General features: G+C 37.0%; 1 long non-coding RNA gene and 1 other non-coding gene across 3 annotated transcripts in view; one reads left to right on the top strand and one right to left on the bottom strand.

The window, feature by feature from the left end:
• LOC144381114 (uncharacterized) overlaps positions 1-6246 on the top strand; it is a 144401-nt gene extending 138155 nt beyond the window's left edge. For both annotated transcript variants that reach the window (XR_013445718.1, XR_013445717.1), the window contains 2 exons: positions 4838-4926; positions 5939-6246. This is a non-coding gene — a long non-coding RNA (uncharacterized LOC144381114). The remainder of the gene's footprint in view (positions 1-4837; positions 4927-5938) is intronic.
• A 17441-nt stretch (positions 6247-23687) lies between these two features.
• LOC118544365 (U6 spliceosomal RNA) lies at positions 23688-23792 on the bottom strand. Its single transcript, XR_004921544.1, has one exon. It is a non-coding gene; the product is annotated as a U6 spliceosomal RNA (small nuclear RNA).
• Between the last annotated feature and the right edge of the window lie 2484 nt (positions 23793-26276).

The raw sequence follows: 26276 nt of genomic DNA, 5'->3' as shown, positions 1-26276 counted from the left end.
CATACTACATTGATTGCATCAAAAGAAATTAAAAAACTGCAAGTCACAAAAAATAATCTTTCATGTGGGTGTGTAGCAGTTCTGCTGTTGGTGGAGGTGATGATGGTGGCAGAGGGTAGGGAGTTAGTCATCGATCGCGTGTTTGTGAACATTAGACCTCTGCACCATCTGAAGGTGAGCAATGTATGTCCCAATCTGACACCTCAGAAATGCTGGCCAGTCTTCACATGATGCAGCAATGTGAAGCTTTCTACATTTCCAAAAGTGAATCAGGACATCTGCCTCAAAGTGTAGCTAAAGGACACCGTGTGGACCTGCGGCAATTTTAATGTAATTGACAGAATCAAGTTCCCACCATTTGCTAACCCTGTGACCTTGGGAAAAGCCTAACCTCCCTGCCTCAATTCCCTATCTGTAAAATGGAGCTAATGCTACCTACGTCAGCAGGTTCTTGTGAGGAGTAAATGACATATTGCGTGTAAAGCCCTAAACATGATGACTAGCTTGTACAACTAATCAAGAAATGCTGATTCTTATTACTAGTTAGGCAGGTGGCTTTATTATTATATGAAGCTTTTTGTGAGAGTGGCTCTTAATATGTGGAAGTCATTGGAAGTCCAGCCAAGCTTGAGACCGACCAAAGGGATATGGTTTGGCTCCATTATCTAAGCTTTGAGCCAAGCCGTCAAAAAGGATTGAACACATATTAGAAGAAAAAATATATTAAGTGATGAGTGGGTGTGACTGAGACCATAAAGAATCAATGCCACAATATTATTATTGGTTTGGCTCTTCGTCATCTATAAACATTGAGCCGGTTTGAGTGGTTTGGTTTCAGACTCATTGACAGATTCTTCATTTTACTTTTAAAATCTTGAGCATATTAGGGAAAGGATTTATACATTTTTATGCTCTATTTTAAAATGTCACTATGCATGGCTCATGCATACATCTCTATCTTTGTCTTGTACTTTGTAAAGCATCTCCAGGTTTTTGATCTAATAAGCATTGTGCTGATGACAAATAATGAAGTGGTTTGATTTATCACATTGTATCAGGAACTTAGTGGAAGATTTGCCCCCATTCTTCTTTCTGTTTCCAGGATCTGTGCTCCCTGAGGTTAGTGGTGACCATGAGCAAAGATGTCTTCTGTCCTCATTTGGGTTAAGACACATGATATTCCCATGAAGGAAATCCCAAGACATTCCTTTGGGAAGAAGCATTGTGTTTGTGTTACTTAGAACTTGAACCTATTTTAGGGGAGTGCCTGTCTTCTTTGGGCCAATAAGTCAGAAGCCAGTTAGGAAAAAGAGAAGTAACAATGATCTAGACCTTGTAGGAAACTGAGGCAGTACCTCTGATCAATAATGCAGTCTAACAGGGTGGAGAGGGAAAAGAAAATGAAGGCTTAGTAGCACATTGAGAAATTTTGGAGGAAAAAAAGATATATGAATATTTCCCTAGAATATTTACTTTTCTTTTTAATGCCTTTAGTCAATTTTCTCCAGTTTTTACTCCTTATCCTTTGCTATCCAGAGGGTTTATACTTTACGTCTGTGAATTGATTTTTGTGAGGGCAGCATCTATTTATATTTGTGTTTGTTTAGTGCCAAAGTTCAGTACCTCGTATTTACTGAACTTTGTAATAACTTACTGGGTATGAGAACTTTTTGACTAATTACAAGTAAGTACTCTCTGAGTTATTGTGGGAGTTTGTTCATACCCTGCCCCTCAGTCCTTGAATTCTGAACAGATTAAAACAACTTAGGTGTTCACAATTCTTTGTTTCCTCAACTCATGCTTCTCAACATGCCTTAAAATCATTCTTTACAAGCATAAAGCTTATCTAGCCATCTTTTTCCTTTCGTAAGATTTACAGTTTTCTTCTAATCTTTTTTAAATTTTATTTTTAGAGGTGATTTAACATATAAGATAACTTGTAAGTATCAGGCCAACTCATTTGTCTTGTTTCAGTTCAGAAAAATGCTAGCACCAAGTTCTCTTGCTGCCAAAGCATAGATTTCATGCTGTTCATAGTCGTTCCTACCAAGGGGACAATATGCACTCAATTGCCAACACTCCATTGGGACTCTGACAAAGGAATTTTATTATGCCCACTTTCAGTTGGATGCAGTGAAACCCTTGCCAGGGGCACAGCAGTGGCTACTGCTCGTGCCCCAGAATTGCTGTGTGGTCAGGTCAGGGCTTTTTTCTTAATACTCTCTGGGTCAGGCTTTCTTGTGGGTTTGTGTGTGGGAGGCAAGGTGGACACTGTGTGTCAAGGACAGGCCCTCTGCCTCTTGTGTAGGGAAATTACTACCACATGAAGGTAGGGCAGGAAGCCAGGGGCTGTCCCAAAGCCTTCGCCTTTGGATAATTTTCCTCCTCCCCTGTGAACAAGAGCACTTATGCTGGGGCTAGAGAATTGTGTTCCTGGAACATGAGCTCCCTACTGCCAGCCTCTCACAAGTTGAAAGCCAAGCATCTTTGGGTGCCACATTGTCATGTATTGTAACCAGACTGCCTAAAGGACTTCAACCATTGAAAAGGTCACCTAAATTAGCTGTGTGTTTAAGGTGACCAATCTAAGTTAGGAGTAACTGTTTCCATCAAATCTAATCATCCCTTCTTGGTTACACAGAATCATCTTAGTAGAAACTGTAGCTAATACTACAAATTCAGTGTGAATTGAAAAGAACTCAGAAGTGGCTGTGAGTGTCCTTCAAAGGACGGTAGAAGTATAAATTCATGTCAAAAATACCCCATGCATGTTGTGAAGACTGACCACATCAGAGATCTTTGATTCCACTTTCAAACTCACCAACTATTTATATATGAAAATAATCACCCCATTGGTTGAAAATCACAACTTTTAGTTTGGGAATTTAAGAGTCATCTGATGAGAGTGAAAAGAATCTCTTTAGAAAAGAAATCAGGGAGGGTATCTGGGTGGTTCAGTTGGTTAAGCATCTGAGTCTTGATTTTGGCTCAGGTTATGATCTCAGGGTTGTGGGATTGAGCGCATCAGACTCTGGCTCGGGGGGAGTCTGCTTGAGATTCTCTTCCTCTCCCTCTGCCCCTCCCCCCACTAGTGTGCACTCTCTTTCTCTCTCTCAAATAAATAAATCTTAAAAAAAAAAAAGAAAAGAAATCAGGCAGTTTTCATTGTCTTTGTGACCAATGCTTCCATCCTTAGGTGATTTGATTTTAAAAAGATAAAGGAGCAACAATAATCAGAAAGACTGCATTACTAGAAGCATCTTGAAATTAAGAGGGAGCTATGTAGGGGATTTCTGCTGCTACTAGAAAATAATTTCCCCTGCCTTTGCATTATTCATCTCATGTAAATTTTGATAAAGTTCATCACTGTGATTATTATTTCATTTACCACATTTTATATGTTTATAGCACAATTTCCACAGTAGGATCTTTTTTCTTTCCAGATTAACATAAATGTGTGTATTCTGGATGGAAAAAGGAACCTTTTTAGAAGCAGGTACTTGACACACATCACCCTATCTCACTGCATTCAGAACTTACTGCAGTATGACCATCTCTACCATGAGTTCTAGACGTGGGCTTTTTAGGCCATAATATTTATGCACCATGTACGTATGCACCTACAACAGTTACACATACTGCAAACACCAGCTAGTATACAGTTGATTTAATATGCTCACAACTACCCTGTGAGATGGGAATATGAATCCTAAATTTTGTGACTGAGATTCTTGGGTTCATTGACTTCCTCAAATTTACACAACTGCTAGAATGGAAGGGCCAGGATTCCAAACCAGGGTTTTCTGATGGGAGAATCCGTGTTCTTTTTACAATCACATTCAATGCAGGGAATTCAGCCTCCTTGAAAGAAATCCTGGACTTAGAAGCGACCAAAATGAGGATAAGCCTAGTTAGGAGGACTTTGTGTGACAGTATCCTGAAACTCCTCTGTGAGCCCCCTTGGAACTCTCCTGACTGGATTGGTTTTATAGATTCATTCAACTTCAGCATTGGGAAGAGGCTTAAAGGTCATCCAGCCCAACTCCCAGGAGGCCTGTACTGGATGCTGTCTAGATTCTCTTGAGGCAGGCAGTCCATTCTTTCTCGGGACAGCACAAACTCATAGGGAGTTCTTTATATTCAGCCAGAAGAAGCTACAGAATAAGCCTAATCCATCTTCTGCATAACAGTCCTTCAGATGTTTGAAGGGAATTCCAAATTCCCTCTATTTTTTTTCTAAGCAGTCCCAGTGCTTCCAACTGCACTGTGTAGAATATGGTTGTATTTCTTTTTTGACCCTCTATTCTCTTCCCTGAGTACTGTGCAGTCTTTTAAGGTAGCATTAAGAACTGAGCACAATGCATCAGGACTGATTTAACCAGTGCAGACTGGATTAGGACTGTCATCTAGGAATTTTACATTTGCCAGCCACACAAAGTGTTGCGATTTAATTCTAACTGAGCATCCTTCACAATATCCCCTCATCCCAAGAGATGTGGGTCTCAGTCTCTGTCCAAACTCAAGAATTCTGAAATCTTGCCATAGATTTAGGAAAGAACCCTTAGAAAAGTGAGTCAAAGTGCACATATTTGTTTCCAGGAAAACAGGCAAGGAGATGGAGAGGCAATTTTTAGCATAGTAGGTATTTGTCACGTACTCTGACTCTCTAAACTTATGCCTGAGTCTTAATGGGGATAAGGTGTGGAGTGACAGGTCAGAAGTAAATGAATAGAAATTGTATTTTCTCTGATGTCTAAGAGATACTAAGAGAAGGCAGTGCTTCTTCTAACCGGCTGTGATTCCAATGTAAGGGTCAGTGATTTTGCTCATCTGTTAGTTCTTACAGTACCCTGAGACATAATTCACCATGGCCAGAATGGATTTGCTGTACATAGGAGTCATCCTTCTAACCTGCCATGTCCATAGGTATGTGAGGATCTAGGATGAAACTGAGAGAATTATATCCTGCTGATTCATACTCAGAAGGTGGGGAATATATTATTTGTGTCTTTTAGTGTGCATGTGTGGTTATTATAGGCACACAATGAATCTTCTGTTTCTTTTGTGAATATGTAAGATGATATAGAATGATTTTCAAAAGTATAAATTGAATACACAAATAGTATATTATGTTCCATTTCAATTGGTAGAATAGGTATAAAATTTGTATGAAAATATAATCAGATATTTGTTGCTTTTGGTTTAGATACTCCTAATAGACAGCTATAGGATATTCAGCACTCTCTGAATCAGATTTGAATTAGTGACCTAGTTTGTAAAACCCCCTGTTCCATGTTCATCAAGCATATCATTGTATTTAAATTTCTACTACATTTAAAGGTAAAACAAATCATATTTTCATTTTAAAGGATTGTTTAAATCTTTATGATGGCATGCATATTTCAATAATTTAAGAATAAATGGAAGAAAAAGTCTTAAAAGTAAAGTGCTTTAAGACATCTGAATTTGAGATGTAAACATTTTGTCACCTACTTATATGTGTGTGTGTGTGTGTGTGTGTGTGTGTGTGTGTGTGTGTAAACTTGATCTCTTCAAAGCTGTGTTAGAGATGAGATAGGATAGGAAGGCATACAAGCATCTGTTTTGCATTGACAAATTTCAACAGGCATTTTATGTGAGGGTGAAATAATTTGACCCATTAAAAAAAATTGATATGTTTCTATCCTGAAAAAAGCCTGCACTATTTCCATATCTGGACTTGCCAAAAATGCCCATATTTACCACCTTCTCAACATAAATCAAACTCATATATTCTGTGCACAAGCACCCATGCACAGAAAGATTCTGAAAGAGAAAATTCTTGGAAGACACAGAACAAAGAAAGAGAAGAGGAGTCCTTTAACCGTAGAGCTGTAATTTATTAAGTGTCTTTAGAATTCATGTAAGGGACCTCTCTCTTTTTGTTCTTCTCTTGTAGGTCTCTAAGTCCACTGATGACAGGAAAATCTTCAGTGGTTCCAGAGACAAGCTGCTGGAAATCCTGCACATTTATCTTCTAGAAGGAAGTGAGCTGATTAGGATAGTGGTCCCTTCAGAAAGAACCTCCCCCCCAAAACTTTAAAGGACTCCAAATTAAGCCATGTCCATTTCTGGGACCCTAAAGTGGCTCATGAAAGTCAAGGACTACTTGCTTAATGTTAGGTGATTTCAAAAGCCTTAATATTCTAAGGGGAGAGTGAGGATGGGGAAGGTGATGGTGAATAAATTGGAGAACCTACCAAATAACAGGGTGTCTCTTTATTCCAAGCATCATTTTCTATCTCACATTGTGTCTTTCAATTAAAAAAAGGAAAACATGTCTTCTTTAAAAACATATTTTTTCTCTATTAATATTCAGTACTTAATATATGAGTACAGATCCATCATTCATTAGATCTAGGTAGATCACAAGCTAATTTACAAATTCAAAAGCGTAAGTCAGATCAACTCCATTGCTCAAGGCCATGTATTTGCAAGCTAAGAGTATGCACTGAACATTTCCAGTCCTTGGACTGGTGTACTGGGCAATGCTGCTTTTTTGTAAGAATTTGTTCATATGTTGGATTTAACACAGTTTTGCTTATCAGTTGAAAACCCTTAACCTATACCCACTCATGTAATATAAAGTATAAAATTAAGTCAATGATCTAGAAAATTCAGGGCCAAGTAGTTTAAATCATCTGGATCTTCCCAAAGATTTTGATTTCTTTTTAACCTGAAAAAATAGGTAATTACTCAATAGCCTTAGCTCTAAAATATATCTGACAGGTTATTTTTATTTGTTTGGTTTTCGGAAATCATATCCATGCTTTCTACCCTCTGTAGTTTTTAGCAAAATGAATCAAAGCCACTCTGTACCCAAAGATAACACCAGTGTTGTCTTTTTTTTTCTTTTTAAACATTGCAGGGCTTTACCTCAAGTGCTATGCAGTAAATTTACAGGGAAAGAGAAATTTTATTAAATTATAACTGAGAGGAGCTGATTTTTTTATATAGCAAACAAAAAATTCCTTCATTAAAGGCTATAAAACCCATATTATTTACCAGAGAGACCTTTCCTGTCTCCCAGGTAAACACTTACAGTGTGTAGACTTGTGTAAATACATATTTAGGAGTGGCTAAATATGGTGAAGTATTTTTAAAGGCGTATTTACAAAGCTGAATACATATATTGGCATTTTGGTATGTGTAAGTTGTGTTTGTTGCTCTGCTGTCTATTCAAAATTCTAGCAGGACTCTGGTAGATACACCTTGGATATAGGGACTGAATTTCAAAACATTCATCTTTAATCAAAATTACTAAGGACAGGTCCTTAAATCATTTCAAAAGGGTGAAAATTTTCAACTAATGGAGTTCAGGTCTTTCTTGCCAGTTTGACATGAGGAAAACTGTTTCAGAAATGCAGGCATCACTCGCAGAAGCAAATCTCCCTTTCTGAACATCTTTGTGCATAAAATAACTATCATTTCACATTCAGCTCGGAATATTACCAAATACTTAAAGATAGAATCCATATGATGGATGGGTCAACCATGAAATTTTAGTTAAGGGGAAAAATGTCATTTAGATGTATTAAAAATACTTTAAACCCATTATTTTTAAAATACTTTAAAAACATGAAAATGTAAGTGATAAAATCTGCTTGTTGCTGACTCAATAGCAGGAAGCTTCCTATGATAATGTAGCAAAACTCCATCTCAAGGATTCCCGATGTCCATGTTCATTCTTTGCTTCTTGGGAAACATGTTGTCTCTGAGGAAAAGAATGTGATGGCAACAGAGGTTGTAGGCACATGAAAGAGCATACCTCTGCTTCTGCTGTCTGCAGCAACTCAGAATGAGTGAAGATCCCATTTGTGTAAAAAGCCTTTTTTAAGATAGACAGGTTGAGAGTCTAAATAACTCTAGGCTTGGGCTATCTCAGGAGCCTTTGGTTAAGGAGTCTAAACAATGCTTCTATTTCATTTCTAATGCAGCACACAGCTATTTCTAAATGCTCTCAATATCCTGCGATGGAATAATTGAAAATCTTATTATGGTAAACCGTATGGGGACAAAGATTATTCAATCAGTGAAATGATTTCTCCAATAAAACTTGCACTGGGCTGAGTTTTTTAACTTTACAAAAATACACATCATATGTACATATTTTTCCCAAGGTACCAACACCACAGATTTTGGTTAAAACTGCTGGGTTCTAAAATTTTAAATTTAGGAAGAAAGAAAGGAAAGAAAGAAAGAAAGAAAAAAAAGAAAGAAAAAGAAAATTTATTTTAAAATATTATGACAGTGCTATAAGGCTTCTGGAATGTAGAAGCTTCTAATATATGTGCTGACACAATTTTAGCTTTAACTGTGAATGGGTGCACTATACATATTACTCATATGCCAGTATTTTAGATTTGGAAAACAAACTTTTCTGGCAAAAGACAATCTTTGTTTCAGAATTTAAAAAAATACACGAGCAGGCACCAACACCTTTGCATTACAATTTTTATTAGTTTTATCCCATCCTTAATGTTATTCTGTGGCTAAGTATCTCATTTCCATGTAAACTTCCATTAGGAACACAAATTGCTGACACCACATCTACTGACAGAAATGCCACAACATAAATTACGCCAAGAAAGTGCTGCTTTGGGTGGGGGGCATGGCAGGGGGAACTAAGCTAGATAAAAAGCCACTGTGCTCCTTGCCCAGCCTGCAGCCCTGTCCCGCTGACCACTGATAAAATTTATCACAGGGCCACATATGGGAAGGCAGCTTAAAGAAGAGACGTCTGTGGTAAAACATGTAACAGCAAAACAGCTAATGGAGCATTATTACTTTATTGGAAAGCAATATCTCTGGATGCTTCACTTCTCTAGCTTTAGCAAGTGTATGAATTGTTCTTCTATATGCAGAAGAGCTGATATGAAAAAAAAAATGGTTATTAGAACACTGAATGATGGCATGAGGCCTTTCCAGGGCTCACTAGTTCACCACTCTGCCCAGTATACTTAACCAGCAAAGGGGTAATGGAGTTCCAACAAGGTTAAAAACCAATCTGAATCTTCATTCCTTTCTTTTTTTTTTTAAAGATTTTATTTATTTATTTGAGAGAGAGAGAGAGAGAGAGCACACGCAGGGGGAGGGGCAGAGGGAGAAGCAGACTCCCTGCTCAGTGGGGAGCCGGATATGGGGCTCAATCCTGGAGTCTGGGATCATGACCTGAGCCAAGGCAGATGCTTAACCAACTGAGCCACCCAGGCGCCCCTGAATCTTCATTCTTAAAGGAATGCTGATCTATAATGCCAATGGTCTCTTTGTAAAGAAGCAGTCTTGTAAATTCCTGGCTAATGGTCATTGTCATAATTCAGTCCTGGTGTTAGTAGGACGTAGAAATACCCAAATTCTAGTAAAAAGAGTCTCATTTACCAAGATATTTAAAAACTTTGTCATTGGATGGGCTTATTCTTTTGGGGTTTAAAAGAATAACATTGGCATGCAGTGTCACAATTGGATGGCTAGAATGGTTACAGAGCAAAATGAGTAGGTGGTGTGGTGCTTTAAATGCCAGTGAAGTTGGCATTTCAAAGACGTGAAGGAGACCAATTGTATCATTTGCTGCTGGAATGAGGGAGAGTGACATCACCAAGATGGCAGCATCGATGGTCTTTGACTTCGCGCCTCCTCACAAGAAGAACAGGTAACAACTATTTATGAACAAGGCACCACTGAAAGAATCCTAGAAGTTGGGGATGAGGCTGAAGCACCCCCTGCACCACAGAGACCCAGATGCACTGCATTAGAAAGGGAAGAGAAGCGGCTACCCAGTGGCGGCAGTGCTCCGCCTGCAGGTGGGTGTGGCACCATGCTGAGAGGTCTCACCTGAGCCTCCAGTAGGAAAACGATTAGCATAGCATTTTGTTCTTATCATATTTGTTACCCGTAAGCAATCTCTTAAAACATATGTAATTGGACATGCAAGGAGCCACTGTATTTTGCCCCTTCTACACAACATGCATCTCCACCTCTGAGCTTTGACCATTCCTACATGTTCTTTGAAGAAGTGAGGGATTTTGGATAGACAGCCTTCAATTAATGTAGTAGAAGCTGCATTGCTACCTAATGGGGCCATGCTATGCTAAATCTGGTAATAACTGCAAAGCACATTGGTAAGAGAGCAAAGTTTCCATCTTTTACTGTCAACCTCAAGCAGGGATCCTCACATCAGTCTTTTTTCCTTTTTGTCAATTGTTAATGCCGCGTTTATATAACCCCTTTAGGTAGCTGCTTATGTATCTAGCCTCTACAGTTTCTTGGGCTAATATTTCATGTTTACTACCTGCAGTTTTAAAGCAGTACTTTATTTTTAATTTTTCCTAAATACATCTCACTCAAGCTGTAAGAGAAATTATTTTAATATCTAAATCACCAGGATTTGGTGACTAATAATAGCTACTGTTTATTGAATGCCTAATACATGCTAGGCACTGTTTAGGAGCTTTCTCTGTATTAACTCATTTAGTCCTCAAAAAACTCTAAGAAAATTATTATTATTTTCTTCATCTTATGAAAATGGAATTTGAGGTTTAGAGAAGTTGGTACTTTATTCCAGTTCACATAGCTGGTAGACTGATTCACTGGAATATGGTGTTTCGGGTGTTATGTGTAGATGATGGATTTTTTCAAGATTACAAACTTATTGACAGCATAAAACAGACTATTTTACTTTGTCTTTCATGGGTGTAGTAAATAGCATATAGTATTATGCATAAGAGTGTGTGGAGGTATGGGCTATTTGTTGCCTTTTACTGTTAACAGAGGGACATCCAGAAAGTCCCTTAACCTCTTTGGACCTCAGGTGCCTCAAATATGAAAAATAATCCTTTAGAAGTATGAAGACAGAGGGATGGATCATTTGGTCTCTATAGATTCTTTCTGGGTTTTAAGATGCTTCTGACAAAATGACAAGGAATAATAGTCATATCTGTCAGGATACAGAGCCAAGCCACCCTAAATCTACCTGTCTCTGACATTGGTCTTGCTACTGTAGTCAACAATATAATGTAGCTGGTTGAAAAAACAGGTGCTTTATATAAATTGACCAAGTAAGCTAGAAGAAAAGGGAAATAGGTAATGAACCTACGAAGAACACCCATTATGATGGCTTTAACATCAGCTGATTCTGTAGTCTTAGTCAATGTGCTCACCAAGTGTCTTCAAGAGTCTCTGCTTAGAAAATGGAAGAAGAAATTGATGATGGAATATTTACCTTCTGTGAGCCAAAATGGATTATTAATTGTCTTTAATGAGTGAGGAATGTAGACTTCAGGGTACCTGATTTCTAGCTGCATATATCATTTCTGGGGGAAAAAAAAAAGAGACTTCATGCCAACTTTTATTGCAAAAACTAAAGCTAATTTAGGATATTGAAGAAAGGTTCTGATATATAAGATTGATGGTTATTACTGAGAAAGCAAAAAGGAGATTGCTCCTTCACTAACATAAGAGGGAGATGAAACTAGGAGGCAAGAAAGCTAGATAGCAATTCCTCATTTATCAAGACTAACATGGAAACTCGTTTTCTCCAATTCTCCTGTTTATTGTGTTCTTTTATACTCCTTGGTAGCTTGGCCTGAGACCCAGGACTTCAGTATTTTTTATTTTTTTTATTTTTAAAAAATATTTTATTTATTTGACAGAGAGAGACACAGCGAGAGAGGGAACACAAGCAGGGGAGTGGGAGAGGGAGAAGCAGGCTTCCCACCAAGCAGGGAGTCCAATGCCAGGCTCAATCCCAGGACTCTGGGATCATGACCTGAGCCGAAGGCAGACGCCTAACGACTGAGCCACCCAGGCGCCCCAGGACTTCAGTATTCTTTATCAGCCAGAAGAGAAAGGGAATTGGGAATAGGATGGAAACAAGTATGTTCAGTGAGGATTCCTGATTCTAGAATGAAAATGGTGTGGGAGGTCATGTTTATCTGGTCTTAGTAATAACCCTTGGAATAAAGGAAGGGCAGTGCAAGTGGATTTTCTGTGTTGTGGGTAGTGAGAGTTCATATAAGGCAGGTATCTACTGGGTCATTATGTTTGAATCTAATGGTAATTGTCTGAATCAAAGGATTTATGTACAGATCCCACTGGATCACATAATCGCAGTGACAATTATGGATATTTTACATTTAAGAGGGGACAGGTTAGGACAAATAGGATGGAGGAGAGAAGTGGTTAAAAATAAAGAAGAGAGTACAAAAAACACTTAGTAGTAGAAAAATAAAAAGAAAGAGATCATGAAGGTGTTTCCTAGTTATTCTGTTAGCACTTTTCTATTACTTCCTGGCTTTCTTTCTTTCTTTCTTTAGACCAAATCTTGTGAGTATCCCAGTTACACTACATTCTGGAAATAGAAAGCAAGAAAGCCTCCTTTTCTCCCAGCCTCCCTCCCACACTTGTAATATTCTGTGAATTTGACCCATTTATCACCTGGAAGGTATGGTTTCTTATTGGGAAACTTACAGGATCTTAGGTAAGCAAACCACAGTCAGCACAGGGGAGCCCTCACATCATCAGTCTCACTCTTTCTTTAATTTTGGAAAGATAACCTTTGAAAATCAGGTGTCTAATGCTAAAATAAGGCCTGTGGCCAAGCACAGGGCTACAACTCCTAGGTGTCTCTTGTCAGTGGAGGAGGGCACTGTAACCTCTTTCTGAGGTGACAGGATAGACTTCATGTTTAGTAGAACAGTGAGGTTTGGAGGAGTGCCTCAGGAATCTCAGGGTTGTCCTAGGGACAATGTAACCTCATTTTGACATGGCCAATGTAACATATTAGAATATTGGAAACAAACTCATTTTGTTCCAAAATTTTGGCTCATCTAAGTATTATTATGCCTTTTGCGGTTAAAAACAAATCATTGTCTTTCCCAATTTCATGTTAGTTGTGTTCAGCATCCCTTCAATTCTTCGTATGGTAGGGGGACAATAGAATGTCTTTGGCTAGTCAACCTGGCAATAAAGTTCATGGGACTGTCACTGGGAAATTCAATTATGGAAAATAGGCAGTTTTGGCCAAAGAAAAATCTTGAGGCCAACTGTACACACTATTGGTTTTCTTTTCTGGATATAATTTTTTTTTTTTTAAATGAAGAGACAGAAAACAGACTACCAAATTGAATATTGTAATTGAGTGATGGTTTCCTAAACTTTCCAAAAACTGCTGGCCTATCATAATTTTAATAATTTTACTTATCTTTTTTTTCACTTTTTTTAAAGCTCCAGAGATCACTCTGTTTCTAAATCTGGTTTAAAAAGAGATTTTCTAATTATAATTATACTCTCAGTCATACCATGTTAAAACTTACTTATACTAGAGTAGTAAATCCTGCAAATAGCAAATACTTTAATGTGGTTTCTCATCCAACAATGGTTTATAATAAGATACTAGCAGATGATGAATGTGGCTATGCAATATTCCTCAAATATTTGGAAATGAAAAGAAAATTATGGAGGAATTTCTTCTCTTTGACACGAATCAGTGGTATTTCACCCATACTAAGAAATTTCAATTTTGTGACAATTTATCATTTAACTAATTTCCTATGGTGGCGCAAATTGACCAAATGGATCCTGGCTTCCTAAAGATGTTTCTGGAAGGACAGCACTCTAAACAGACAATGCATACACACAATGGGTACTTCATAAAGATGTACTAACAATTAAAACTCATTGTTCAACATTCTAGTTATTTTGGTGGATTCATTGGGAGAACTTTGTTGGAATGATTCTTAGAGTAGCTCCAGGCAGGGTTACACTTGTTTTAGGTTTAAGGAGCAACAATAGTGTACTGTTTTCAAAACTCATGGAGAAGGTACATTGGAAAAAAAAATTTTCATATTGTTATCGCTGCCATTTGAACACATTGGATTTTTAAAAGCATTTCTCCACAAGCCATTTGTTATCTCGAGAGTCAGTCTGCAATTTGGGTAGTATTCACCACATAGCTTGAACCTGATTAGCAGAGACAATCTGCCCAAAGAAAACTATCTTTGAAATCAGTGATATTGCTAGAAAGAGTTATCTGCACTCCTAATCTATATTCCTTCACCTCCCACTCAAGTCCTCAACCAATTTCAATTTCTGGCTCTACCACTTACTAGTTGTGTAACCTTGGAAAAATTGTCTCTTTGTGTCTCCATTTTCTCATCTTGATAAAAGCATATTAACAGTACCTATCAGATGATGTTGTTATGATAATTGAATGAGTGTGTGTAAAGACATACATATGTGTATATGTATGTCTATACACACACATGTATTTTTATATATGCTAATAGTCTATCTTCTTTGTCACCAATCTCTACAAGAATAGATGCCTCTTAAATCCTTGCCTTGCTTGACTTCTTTCTCTCTCACTCTCTCTTTTTTTTTTTTTTTGTCTTGCTTGACTTCTCAACCATATTGGACACTGTTGAGCACTCCCTCTTTCTCTTCCCACTCTTCTCATTTCCATCAAGTTTTCTCTGCAATCTCTTCTACAGTCCTTTTTGAGTACTCCTTTTCTTTTCATTCCCTAAATGTTAGGCTTTGTCAAGGCTCAGACTTTGTCACTTAGCTCTTCTTATTCTATCCATTTCCCTTGGCCAGTCTTACTTGGTTTTAGGATTTGAATTCTTACAGAACCTATAATCTGATTAATTCCAAATTTCTGTTTCTAGCCTAGACCTCAGTACTGAGCATCAGACTTCTGTATCCACCTGCCTACTAGGCATCCCCTATGAACTTCATACTGAACATGTTGAAAATTCAACCTGTCATCTTCCCTGTCTCACATCCCCCCCACACACCCTCCAACCCATTAAATGGTACCATCCTTTACCCAGCTGCTCATTAAATCTGAAGGTTATGTTTGTTTCTTTCATTCCTCCCCCTGCTCACCACATATGAGGCCTTATATATTTTTATCTTAAATATTTCCTTAATCTTACTTTATCTCAACTCTCTGTCCTCTAATTTGCCTCTTGCTTGACCTACTACAACACTGTTACAATTGGTCTCCCTACCTCTAGTCTTGTCTTCAACTCTCTACATAGAATATAGCAGATGATTCTACAGAACAAACCTAATTATGTTCTTCTTCAGCTTGAAAATACTCAGTTTCCTTGACATGCTGTATAAGGCCATGTGTGAACTGGCCTTTGCTTATCTCTCCAATTTTCACACCTCCATAGAATCCATGCCTTCCTACCTCTGGCATTTTGTACATGCTGTTTCTCCTGCCTGAAACACTTCCCTAATTTCCCCACCCTTCTCTGTCTCAGTTGATTATTATACTTTAGGTCTTAGCTTAGATTTTATTTCTTCTAGGAAGCAAAATATTGATTCCTCCAAATAATTTCTCTTGACATTTCTCATAACCCCTTTACTTTTTTTTTATTATAACATGTATTATGTTGTTTTCCAATTGTCTGTTTACCTCTCTGTCCCTATTGGATTTAAACTCCAACAGGGCAAGGATCATGTCCATATTTTTCTTTCTTTTTCTTTTTTAAAGACTTATTTATTTACTTGAGTGAGAGAGAGAACAGAAGTGAGGGGCAGAGGGAGAGGGAGAAAGAGTCCCAATTAGACTCCGCCCCAAGCTCGGAGCCTGATGTGGGGCTTGATCCCATGACCCTGAGATCACAACCAGAGCTGAAACCAAGAGTCGGACGATTAATGGACTGTGCTACCCAGGCGCCCCTCATGTCCATATTTTTCAAGGTTATATCCTTAACATGTAGCTTAATGTTGGTCATTTAGAATGTAAAGGATAAAAATATATGTGCCTGTATAATAAGTTGTGACTTTCAAACAAGAATAGTGAGAAATGTGTCAAAGCTCATCATTTGCTTTTTTTTTAAAAAAAAGAGAAAATAGAGAATTTCATTAGAACATCAGTACAAATAAACAAAGAGTAAACTAGGAGTAAGATTTTAAGGCACAGAATTTTGTGACCTTGGGGTGAGCCCCATTTGATGCCATTACAACATAATATAATCTGGTGTCAGTCTCAGCACAAATCTCTAGGCATTAAGAAGCAATCCAAGGCTTGTCTGGCCATAGTCATACATGTTGTATTTTTTTCAGCCAATTTATTTTAGTAAGCATAGGTCTAAAGCTTTCACATTATATTTTGAGGGGAGAATTTTTCTCAGTTCTCTGTGACTTTTTTTATATTAATTTTTTGCATTGTGTGTCCTAATTTTTTTCAGCCTGTGTTTTAAAATGATTATTCATCCTTTTTCCTACTACTTCACAAGGTGAAAGCTCATTTATTTGATAAACTCCCAATTCCATAATCTTTTGTTTTCATTTAGACCAAGAGTTCTCAGATGACATAGCTTTGAATTTGTAGTAGTAGTATTCTGTTTGATTGGTTTATTATTTTAGTTGGTCTTATTCTCAGAACCCTCCCCCCATTTTTAACTACCAACAAATATAGAACAGCATCTTCACTCCAGCATTTTAAAAGATACTTAATTCAGAGACTCCGTTACTGAGCTATTTATCTTCCCCTTCTATTGAACTAAGTTATTAAAGAAGACACACTATTTTTAACATATTAAATATTTTCAAGAGAACTACTTAAAAAAAGGTTACAAACTAAATTTTTCCCCACTTGTACAGATGGTTTCACCCTCAAACCTTTTCATTTACTTTTTTTTTAACCTTTTCATTTACTTTCAAAGACTTTTTTTTTTTTTTTTTTAAAGATTTTATTTATTTATTTGAGAGAGAGAGAATGAGAGAGACAGCACATGAGAGGGGGGAGGGTCAGAGGGAGAAGCAGACTCCCCGCCGAGCAGGGAGCCCGATGCGGGACTTGATCCCGGGACTCCAGGATCATGACCTGAGCCGAAGGCAGTCGCTTAACCAACTGAGCCACCCAGGCGCCCTTTCAAAGACTTTTTTTGTTGGTCAGGTTTTTCACCTAAAAATTTTAATGGAAAATAAAGGATTTGGTCAGTTCTGCTGGACATATTCCATAATTTAAGAAGAAAATTTAAGGTTGTGAACATAAATCTTATATATAATCCCTGATACATATACACATATATGTATATATATACACACATGCTCTGTATTTACTATTCATTATTTGAGAGAGAGAGTGAGCGCACAAGGCGGCGAAGAGCAGAAGCAGGGGAAGAAGCAGACTCCCCACTGAGCAGGGAGTCCAACCTGGGGCTCAATCCCAGGATCCTGGGATCATGACCTGAGCCAAAGGCAGACGCTTAACCATCTGAATCACCCAGGCGCCCCTGTATTTACTATTCTCATCTATACTATACTTATGGTATGTAGTATACATACATAATTAATCTTTATACTGTATATATGATACAAACTATAAATAGTATAATTGTACATATATGTAGCATAGTAGCCCAGATTTATAAATACTTACTGATGAATCAGTATTCTTAATTAAACAGTGTAGTTCCTTTAGGAAAATTGGCAATAAAATAGTATCTGCTAAAGAATATTAATTATAATTTATATTATGTTTTAGAGAACACCAAGCTGCTAAGTTCAGTACAGTAAAGAAAACAGAATTTTCAGTTTAATATATATTAAAATTTCCTTCCAGTAAAGGAAAACATACAAAGGAAAAGATGTTGAATTGTAAGCCTCCATCTCTATCTTCTATCATGCTGCCCAAATAGTGTTCTTAAGTCACAGGGTATTATTTGACATTTCTTGGATATATCATATAATTTTGTAGCTCAATAGCTTTGTAAATGAGGGTTTTGTTACCTGATGAACTCCTACTCATACCCCAAGATTTTCCTTCAATGTCCTTTAACCTGTGAAGTGATACCTTTGGTTCCCATGATTCTTTGCACATACCTGTATTATTTTCTTATCACATTGTGTCACTTTCCTAGCTTGCTTTTCTGTCCTTCTCACTAGGGCCAATGTACTGTTAGGCATTATAGGCAGAGAACCTGGGTAAAAATGTCTGGGGCTCTGGAAAAAAACATATATTGGCTATAAGTTATGAAAAATTAATGACTATTAAAATGCCCATAAAAATAATCTCAAGCAAATGCAACACAACTCATATGTAGTTATGCAATTATATGAAATGTGAGAGGTGAGTGCATTTTAATGTTTTATATGAGGTTAGGTGGATTTAGAAGACTCTGAATGATTAGACCCTGAGAAGGTCTTAAGTTGGCTCTGTTGGCCCCACTTACATCTGGGGAGAAAGAATTGTGTTTTATTCACTTTTATGATTCCAAAGGCCAGTGACAGTGACTGGTATATGGCATATACCTAAATACTGGTGACGAAATTCCTGAAAATTATAAGCAGTCTCTAAGTATTACCTGGTTGAATAAAAGTCTATATTAAATGAATATTGCCCAAGAGGCAGTATATCATAGTGATTAAGAGCATGGCATTGAAGTTCCCCGAACCTAGATTTGAATTGTGGTTCTGTCGCTTATAGGAGGAGTGACTTAGGGTGAGTCCTATATCTCTCTAAACATAAATTCTCTCCTGCATCAGGGAGGAGTAATAGTAGTAACTATCTCGTTGGATTTTCACAAGGATTAAATGAGATAATATATATTGAACACTTAGCATGGTGCACAGCATCAGAAAAAGTTTTAATAAAAACTGAGTTATTACTATAAGCTAAGCAAAAGTAGCCTCCATCAAGATATATCATATAATTTTGTATGATAGACTGCATCTATCATATTTAAATCTTTAAATAGCTTTCACTCTTGTTAGCTAAATTTCAGTAGAGTAGACATAAAAGAGGTCACAATGAACAATTTTCTCTAAATTCTCAATTCTTACAAGCAACAGATTGTAAAAAATGCTGGAAAAAGTCAGATTTTGAGGCTCTATGTAAATTAAAAAAAGGGATGGTGATAAAAGCTTTCTTATTCTCAAGATAACATGCATGAAAACAATTTGTGATTCAGGATAGCAATACGGGTATGTCTTTAAGCCAACTAACTCTTTGCGACACATTGTCCTTGCTTTCTAAAGTAGGCCTCATCTCACTTTTAATGTGTGAAAGGAGAGATTATTCAACACAGTGGTAGACACATTTTTGTTCTCAAGAACACTGCGATATCATTAATCTTCTGGCATGCCTGCAAAGGCGGGTTATGTGAATGCTAGTCTTTTGCAAGGCTATAAATAAAGTTTAAAGAGAGAAAGAGACAGAAAGAAAAGATGTTTTCCTGAAGCTTCTATTGCCACAGTACGGACCACATTAAGGGTGCAATAACTTACCAGTAATAACACTTTTAAAATCCTCTTTATGGGTTTTCACATCTGTCTAGAAAAATCCAGCCTAAAAATAGAATCTGATCTTGTAACACAGCTTTCTCAAATTGGGCTATCCTAAACACTCTTTTCATTGAATAGTCACATATGACTATTTTAGAGCCATATTTCTGGGAATAGCAATGCTTTATCATGTATATCACATGCTTAGCACTCCAGAAGATACGTTCATGTATTAGGGTGTGTGTGTGTGTGAAGTGGTTCCTCATGGATGGAAAAGGTTCAGTAAAAATAATTTTTTTTCCTTTTTTTCCTTTTGAAATGTAAAGCAAAGAAAAAGTATCCCTCATTTTTTATGTTAGGAATTTCATTCTATTTTTGGTCTAATAGACCCAAATTTCATCATTATCCATGTTTAAAGGTTGAGTCACATTTGTTTTTATTTGAAAGTACTCTCAGGAATAATGCTTGCATGCTAAATGCTGTTAGAGCATGCTTATGGATTATTATTACACATAATATGGACTTAATTTTCCCATCAAATTGGAATAATCGGTAGCAGTTTTTGGTTCTAGCAGAAACCATCTTTCTCATAGTCCTTCAGTGGCAAAACTCCTGCTGACTTCATGAGAAGATCAGGTACAAAGCAAATAACATGCCACAGATTGTTTTTTAGAACTGTTTTTAGTTCTAACCCATAGATACAAAAAACAAAAAAACAATGATTAAAAAAAAAACAACCCAACTGGCTTGTACTCTAGTTATGTCTTACCCTACACCCTTGGAGGATTTTTTCATAATGGTTTGGAATTTGGGACCTCCAAATAGTTTGTATGTGACAAACCAAAGACACTACAATTAAAACCTTTTTGCTATTCAGTTTGCAGGATATATGTGTTGCTAATTAAGAACCAACATCTTTGGCAGTTTTTCAGGTTGAGTAAACCTTTAGATTTGGGACAGTCAGTGGGCATTGCACTCTCATAGCCGGGCTTCTCATAGCTTTTTGCGATGCCCTCTGAATTTTAGAGGCCTCATCTGGGGGCTTGTGATGAGAGTCACTTCTCTACTGATCTCTGCATGTGGCTCCTCTCTCAAACAGCCCACATCTGGGGAGCTCATTACATTCTGTAACAGATTAGTATGGAACAGGCAGTTTGAATTGTTCATCCAAGAAGTACACAAGTGGAGTTTCTATGCCATTTACTGAAAGAGCTAGAAAACAGACCTGGATTTTTTTTTTTGAGACAGAAAGTAGAATCTTTAGGAGCCAGCATGGCCTTTGGAACACTAGTCTTGACCATCATGAAGACAATGATGTCGGTCAACTATCTTTAATAGGGTTTCAAAACTCACTGCAAATGTGGATTTAGGGAGTATATAATATACCTAATTTGCAGAAGAAAATGAGAAGAAAAGGAAAAGGGAATAGTAATGAACATTTGTGAAGTTTTGATTATACATGATTAAATGCACAATTATTTCATTTATTACTTAAAATATTTTCATGAAGTATACGTTACTTTCCTTCTTGGCTGGTAAGGAAAACACTATTGAGACAGGTTAGGTAACTGGTCTATGTCCTCACAATTACTAAGCAGTAGAGATAGGATTTGAATCCAAATTGTTCCAGTTCTAAAGTTCACATTTTTTACTCAACAAGGATCAACAGGATTGGCCCAGGATCAAACGGTGAATGCTGCAGATTTCATTTGCTGTGTCCCTCCCTTCCCTTTCAATAAACTTCCCTCCGTTTTGGCAGCTCCTATTCCTACTCCTAGCTGCTATCTCATTCTCATAGGTTTTGTTTCGCCCATATCCTTTTCCAGTCCCAACATAAATGTTAACTGAAAATGATACTAGCTAATTACACTTCTTTAATAGGTTTCTGCATTTTGGTAAAAACTGAATACACTAAAATGCCTTTAAGACAATAAAGAATGTACTTCAGATACCATGACTGTTGGAGAATGTTGGGGGACATACATGGGCTAAAGGACTATCTTCTCAGAAGGTGGCTTGAAGCCTGGGGAAACTCAGTGTTTCCCTCTTAAATATTTTCATACACATAAAATCAGTCTAAAATGAACTCCAAGAGCAGATGTGAAGGCAAAAGAAGTTATACTGTAGCTTAAGGGGAGAAATGTGCTCAGGATGGAGCAGAATAACTCCTTTGCTTGGTCATCAGGGTGTTCCATGAGATTCTGAACTGATTACATAAATCTTTCATTCTCCTCCCTCATTTCCACTTTATTGCATTCCATGGAAAGACAGAGTGACAAGACAAGGCCTCGGAACAATTACCTAGGATTACTTTTTTTCTCACTATCCTTGAATAGAGCTGCTTCCTACTTAAGAAGCTGGGATCTGTTGGCCCACAATAGGGTAGTTACAGGTCAGCTTGAGGTGACATCTTCCTTGCTGGTGATGATTCAGAGCTCTTTCTTTTAAAACTAATATTTGCAGATATGGAATGTTAGGGAAGGGAATCTTAATGTAAACCTGGTTAGTTTTCAAGTGTGTGGAGAAAAAAATGTCAAGAAGGAATAAAATAATTTTTGAAAACATTCATAGAACAGAGCAGAAAAAATTATTGTCCATATTCTCACTACTTTAACATACCAATTGGTATACTTCATAAACTTTCAAGCACTTTTTTCCCCATGAATATTTATTAACATAGTTGTAATCATAATTCATATTTTAAAAGTTTGCTTTCTTTCTCCTAATATTATGACATAGTCATTTTCTATGCTACTAAGCATTCTTCATTAGTTAGGCTGATTTTTTTTTTTTTTTTTTTTTTTTTGCAGAGAGGATGGGGCTCTCCATTTTTGAATGGCATAGGTGATACTCTGTTGTACATCTAAATGGATGAATTACCTCCTTGTAGGCATTGCATAAATGCTAATATAGTCCAGCTACAGATTTTAAATGTTACTTAGTTGTATAGATGCTGCATTGTAGCTCTCAGGGGATTGTTAACATCATCACATTTTTAAGTGTATCATAATCCTGCCATTTAATTATATTTAAAAAGTGGTTTGACCAACATTAGTGTCCAGGAAGAACAAATACAATTGTCATAGAACAAGTAAATAATCATTGAGTTTAGATACTTTTTGAATGTTGTTTAAATTCCTGCTGTACATATTGTCTGAGAATTTCTTTTATACTAAAGAATGTCATTGGGCTCTCTGCAGCTGTTGTGGCCTGGCTTTACCCCATTAGAGGCGATCTGTGGGAAGAGAAGGAGACAAATTGTGACACTGTCCCTTATCAAAGGACCACACAGTTGTTCGCCACTTTGACTCCATGATGGATAGTTATCTTGAGGTTTGACGGATGTAAGGCTGAAAGTTTAGAGGGAAACACTGCAGAAGCCCAGTAGCTCCTTGCTGTTGACACTTAACCTGATAACGTGGGGTTAATCAATCTTCTCTATTGTTTTTAGCTTCAGTTTTCTTTTCTTCAAGCTTCATTTTTTCCCACCTCATCAGACTGGTCTGCCAAAAAAAAAAAAAAAAAAAAGTCTCGATGGAGAAAAGACAAAAGTAACTCTTTTCCACATTATGATTTCATCAAACAACCTTCTGTTGTCCTCAGTGCATGTATTGGAGGCAGAAAAACACATACTCATTTTATGTACATAATGTGCATATATATTTTTTTCAAAGTTTTAACTTGAATGTTTGGAGAAAGAAATTAGATCTTGGTGATCAAAAGGTGAATAATAATCTTTATCTTGAAGAAAGACTTTGTCCTTAAAGTCTTTTGTTTTTTGAGAACACATTACTAATGATTGATCATTCTACTTTCCAGGGGTGCCTGGCTGGCTCAGTCTGGGGAGCTTGCAACTCTTGATCTTGGGCTTGTAGGTTCAAGCCCCACATTAGGTGTAGAGATTACTTAAAAATAAAATCTTAAAAAAAAAGAATAGAAAAAATACTTTCTATGTTTCTCAATATTTCCCTTAGTTTAGGGATAAGCAACTATTAGATTTTCCATTGAAATAATTACTTGTTTCAGTATCTAAATATGGTGAATTTTTACTTGATTGCAAGAGGCTGATAAATTGTTAAAAGACCTGCTGGTTCTGCCATGCCTGAATTCCTCAAGCAAAGAATAGAGGGGAAAAGTCCCTGTGATTTTCATGATATTGTATTATCCCAATTAATGCATGGGGTGAAAGAAAGTCAGAATTCTTTTTTCAGCTTTATTGAGATGTAACTCACACACAACAAAATCACCAACTGTAAGACTGCAGTGTGATGAGTTTTGACAAATGAATACAGTCATGTTACCACTACTACAATCATGATACAGAACATTTTTGTTACCACCCAAAAGTTCCACTGTGTTCCTTTGTAGTCGGTATCTTTGCCACATCCCCTAGTCCCTGGCAATCACTGACATACACAGATCCTTTCACAAATGTACATGTCCTCTGTGCAGGGGCCACACTGATCTTCTCTAGATTGTTCCTACTGCAGTATGTGTGCTGCCGAAGTGAGCACTAGCCAGTTTCAAAAGTAAGTTATGACTACATATTAGTTTGTAACCTTTTTACAGGATGCATTTATTAAATCTCTTAAGACTTTATTTCTAATAGTCAATTAGAACTACACCGTCAGCCCCTTTGGAAAAGAAAAGTCAGCAACTCCCCAGTGTTGTACCATGCTTGGCATAACACTATGCTCGAGATCCTGTCCTAGTATCATGTCTAACTCATACCTCTTTTGGAAGCACTGAGGTGTCTTTTTTTTTTTTGTTTTTTTGTTTTTTTAATTTTATTTTATTATGTTAGTCAACATACAATACATCATTAGTTTTTGATGTAGTGATCCATGATTCATTGTTTTCATATAACACCCAGTGCTCCATGCAATACGTGCCCTCCTTAATACCCATCACTGGGCTAACCCATCCCCCCATCCCCCGCCCCTCTGAAACCCTCAGTTTGTTTCTCAGAGTCCATAGTCTCTCATGGTTTGTCTCTCCCTCCGATTTCCCCCCCCTTCATTTTTCCCTTCCTTCTCTTAATGTCCTCCATGATATTCCTTATGTTCCACAAATAAGTGAAACCATATGATAATTGACTTTCTCTGCTTGACTTATTTCACTTAGCATAATCTCCTCCAGTCCCATCCATGTTGATGTAAAAGTTGAGTATCCATCCTTTCTGATGGCTGAGTAATATTCCATTCCATATATGGACCACATCTTTATCCATTCATCTGTGGAAGGGCATCTTGGCTCTTTCCACAGTTTGCTATTGCAGACATTGCTGCTATGAACATTGGGGTGCATATGGCCCTTCTTTTCACTACATCTGTGTCTTTGGGGTAAATACCCAGTAGTGCAATTGCTGGGTCATAGGGTAGCTCTATTTTTAATTTTTTGAGGCACCTCCACATTGTTTTCCGAAGTGGCTGTACCAACTTGCATTCCCACCAACAGTGTAAAAGTGTTCCCCTTTCTCCATAACCTCTCCAACATTTGTTGTTTCTTGCCTTGTCCATTTTTGCCGTTCTAACTGGTGTAAGGTGGTATCTCAATGTAGTTTTTGATTTGAATTTTCCTGATGGCTAATGATGATGAACATTTTTTCATGTGTCTGTTAGCCATTTGTATGTCTTCTTTGAAGAAGTGTCTGTTCATGTCTTCTGCCCATTTTTTGACTTGATTATTTGTTTTTTGGGTGTTGAGTTTGAGAAGTTCTTTATAGCTCTTGGATACCAGCCCTTTATCTGTAGTGTCATTTGCAAATATCTTCTCCCATTCTGTGGGTTGCCTCTTTGTTTTGTTGACTGTTTCCTTTGCTGTGCAGAAGCTTTTTATCTTGATGAAGTCCCAAAAGTTCATTTTTGCTTTTGTTTCACTAGCCTTTGGAGATGTATCTTGAAAAAAGTTGCTGTGGCCGATGTCAAAGAGCTTACTGACTATGTTCTCCTCTAGGATTTTGATGGATTCCTGTCTCACATTGAGGTCTTTCATCCATTTTGATTTTATCTTTGTGTATGGTGTTAGAGAACGGTGGAGTTTCATTCTTCTGTTTATAGCTGTCCAATTTTCCCAGCACCATTTATTGAAGAGACTGTCTTTTTTCCATTGCCTATTTTTTCCTGTTTTGTTGAAGATTATTTGACCATAGAGTTGAGGGTCCGTATCTGGGCTCTCTGTTCTGTTCCATTGGTCTGTATGTCTGTTTTTGTGCCAGTACCATGCTGTCTTGGTGATCACTGCTTTGTAATATAGCTTGAAATCAGGCAACATGATGCCCTCAGCTTTGTTTTTCTTTTTCAACATTTTCTTGGTGATTCAGGGTCTTTTTTGATTCCATAAAAATTTTAGGATTGTTTGTTCCAGCACTTTGAAAAATGATATTGGAATTTGAAGCACTGGGGTGTTAATTGATAATTTTTTTTTTTAGTCATCTAGTATTTTGTTACCTTAAGAATACTTCTGTTGCTGAGCTTTTGAAACACAAAGCTGATTTTACTCTATGCCTCAGTTAACCACTTTGTTATATTAAAACAATAAAGTCCTAAGTCTCTAACAGTTGCTGAAATATATTTTTAAGTGTGGAAGAGAAAAGCAAGGCAATTTAATTTACTCTTCTGGTTTGGCAAATGACTAAAAAGAAGGAAACTGTAAGTGCTTGAAAATTGCTGTATATACCCTTGGCTGTCATGTTTTTCCCATTATAAGTGAAGAGATATTGGGTGTAAGAACATTGTTCATTGTATACAAATAGACAGCATTCTTACTGTTGGGCGCTATCATACACATACAGTGTGTGGATAATTTTTGCCATAATGGATATGCCATTTCAATTATTAGATTGAAGGTTTTTTTAAACCTAAAAATAGGTGAGCATAAATGAAGTTAGAATATATGTATGTGCTCAAAAAAGTTGGAAATGAGTGAGATCTGCTATAAATATTATGTTGTCCTCATATCTTAAAGTCTGATGTTATCATTTGTTATTCATAGTCATT

Source organism: Halichoerus grypus, chromosome 2, assembly GCF_964656455.1.
Source record: "Halichoerus grypus chromosome 2, mHalGry1.hap1.1, whole genome shotgun sequence".
NCBI lineage: Eukaryota > Metazoa > Chordata > Mammalia > Carnivora > Phocidae > Halichoerus > Halichoerus grypus.
This window is presented reverse-complemented; position numbering and strand designations above follow the sequence as displayed.